The sequence below is a fragment of the Nematolebias whitei genome, chromosome 23 (assembly GCF_014905685.2).
Source record: "Nematolebias whitei isolate Nwh7 chromosome 23, NemWhi1, whole genome shotgun sequence".
Lineage (NCBI taxonomy): Eukaryota > Metazoa > Chordata > Actinopteri > Cyprinodontiformes > Rivulidae > Nematolebias > Nematolebias whitei.
In genome coordinates this window covers 495852-498902 of record NC_056520.1, presented here as the reverse complement: position 1 = coordinate 498902, position 3051 = coordinate 495852, and the positions used below count along the sequence as shown (strand labels likewise).

The window sequence follows — 3051 nt, the reverse complement described above, 5'->3', positions numbered from 1 at the left end:
TAACAACATATGTATTAGCTATGAAGCTAACAACATATGTATTAGCTCTGGAGCTAGGCCTGTCATGATAACAAATTTTGATGGGCGATTAATTGTCTCAGAAATTATTGCGATAAACGATAATATTGCTTGAAATTTGACAATAATTAGTAATTATTGTCAAATTTAAGAGGAAATGTCGGATGGTGAGGGAGCGAGCAGCGTGTCTAAGAAAAATGGGAGGGAGGCCCCTTGACGTGACATGGGCTGTCTCTTGTTCCTGTTTTTCGGTTTTGAAAATGGCGGATGCTCGGTTTGGTTTGAGCTCTTTAGCATAGCATTTGTCAAACAAATCTTTAAATTAAAAAAATCTGTAAACAAGTTCACTTTCACTACTTTCTGTCCGTCTAAACAGGTCTCACTTGTAAACGAGTCTTTGAGGCTCAATGTGATTTATTTGTCTACATAAAGGTTGGATGAATGAAAAAAGTATTAAAGCTAGCTGTGGGTCACAGCTGAAGCTCTCTGGTCTGGGACAAACACCAACAACCTGAGCAGACAGAAGGCGAGTCAACCGTGGATGACAGAGCACTCAGGATCAATACACAAGAAGGGGGCGACTGGTGGCTCATTAGGACTTCTTGAAACCGTTTGACTGGGCCGTAAAAGGCTCGAGTCCCAAGAGGTAGACTCAGGAGACCGCTGACCTGAATCTGCTGATGAACCAAGGAGCTTTTATTTGTCATAGTCAATTCCAGGTCCGTTTTTTTTGTGATCTACTCAAATTTGTTTCCGTACTCCTGCCGGAACAATTCACGGCTTAGTTTCTTATTTCAACAGCTAAATACCAAACGCTAACCTGATGAGGAACACAGTTTGTCCCAGCAGCCTTAGAAGTTGGTGTGCAGAGTTTTTTCAGTGCAGTGAATTATTTAGGTTTTCTAACAGAACACTTTCAAACCCAAATGATACACAAATTGGATTTTAATGATTTGTTGTTGGTGGGTTGACACATAACTGAATGAACTCAATAAATGAAAAAACATTTTTTTAATTTTTACATTCTAGTTTGCCTGTATTATTGTACAGTTCTTATGGAGTTTTAATTAGAGCCAGACCGATCTATGGGTAGAGCGATCCTTTAGTCCGTTGTAGACATTTGGGGACATATCGTATCGGTGATAATTGTCTCATTATGTGCCGATATAAACACTGGGAGGGCAGCACGGTGGCGCAACTGGTAGAGCTGCTGCCTCTCAGCGAGCAGGTCTTTGGTTCAAACCCCGGTCCAGGGGCCTTTCTGGGTGGAGTTTGCATGTTCTCTCCGTGCATGTGTGGGTTTTCTCCGGGTACTCCGGTTTCCTCCCACAGACCAAAAACATGCATGTTAGGCTGATTGGTAACTCTAAATTGTCCCTAGGTGTGAGAGAGAGTGAATGGTTGTTTGTCTCTACGTGTCCCTGTGATAGACTTGCGACCCGTCCAGGGTGTCCCCCGCCCCTCGCACAGTGATTGCTGGACATGGGCACCAGCGACCCCCATGACCCAAAATGGAATAAGCGGGTAAAGAAAATGGATGGATGGATGGATAAACACTGGGAACGAGCCGTGTCTTACTTGTACAAGGCGTAACTGTACAATGCATCCAGCAGAGGGAGCATGAGGACTACTTCAAGTCATGGCCTTTCACTTAAGTTTCACTTTCAGCGCAGCCAAAGCAGGGAGCAACTAAATACTGTGTAGGATATTTTGCTGAATAGAATTTATTGAAACTGCTCTGTAAAACAAATCAATAATAAATTATCTTCAATCCTCCAACCTGCTCATCATTAGATACAAGCCTCTCAAGTTAGCAAGCTAACATTTGGATAACCTAGCTTAGGCTATTGCCTTGTAAAACTTTATCCAGAACAATAAATCTAACGTAAAGGTAAAATATATCAGTGTTAGTAACGTTATCTTTGTCATCCTCAATGAAATGCATTGTTTGTCTGAAATCTTTACTTCTCTACAAAGAAAAAATAAACTCTGCTGCGATCAATACTAATTAGACGTTCATCATACGTGACTGACTGTTTAAACACTGAACAGGAAGGTGGTTCTTTGTTTAATTTATATTTTTATAACACACTTGATAACTTTATGGTGAATAATGGAGGACAGAAAATGTGAACGCACGTTAGGAAGACTGTTTCAACAGGTATAAAAGTAGCTGTTGACTTAGATTCTTGGGGCTGGACAATGCTCAAACATTTCTAGCCCATATATCGGTTATTGGCATTAGCCCCGCCCAATATTGGTATTGATGACAGCCAACATTTCCATATCAGTAGGGGCTCTAGTTATAATGTTCAAGCACTTCAAGAGCCTCCATAAATTAGAATTTTCAAACACAAATTGTGAAGTGATTACGGTGATACAACTCCTGAGCTGAACACTAAAAGGATCATTAATATTCATACAACTGCTATATTCAAAAAGCTGATTTGTATTCAAATATAAAGCACAAGTAGCCCTTTACACAGCATGAAATGTCATTTTTTATTTGCCCGACTGACAGATTTCTCCCATGAATGGACTAAAGGGATTTATTTGTCATATTTTAATGATTTCAGCTCACGTAGCATCCGTCACAGTTTGGTTCCAAACACTTCCACAGAAAACATTGTGACATTTAGGGGGAAAATAAAAAGTTAAAAGAAGACACGCTTTTGCTAAAATCTTGGTCATACAAAAAAAATTGTTTAGAGCTCATTTCATTTACCAAGATCTAAATCAGCAGAAACAGTGAGACAAACTCCTGCGGTGGTGCTCGCTCACTTTTAGCGAGAGTTTGGTCATGAGCGCCTGTCAAATGAGTCCTATATATTGATGACACATTAGTATTTAATATAAAGTTATGAGTCTGTATGCTGATGACACATTAGTATTTAATATAAAGTTATGAGTCTCTATGCTGATGACACATTAGTATTTAATACAAAGTTATGAGTCTCTATGCTGATGACACATTAGTATTTAATACAAAGTTATGAGTCTGTATGCTGATGACACATTAGTATTTAATATAAA

The 3051-nt window shown here is 39.4% G+C and overlaps 1 protein-coding gene across 1 annotated transcript in view; it reads right to left on the bottom strand.

The window, feature by feature from the left end:
• The window catches only part of LOC119428723 (voltage-dependent L-type calcium channel subunit beta-4), a 17781-nt gene that overhangs the window by 9307 nt on the left and 5423 nt on the right, over nt 1-3051 (bottom strand). The window lies entirely within an intron of this gene.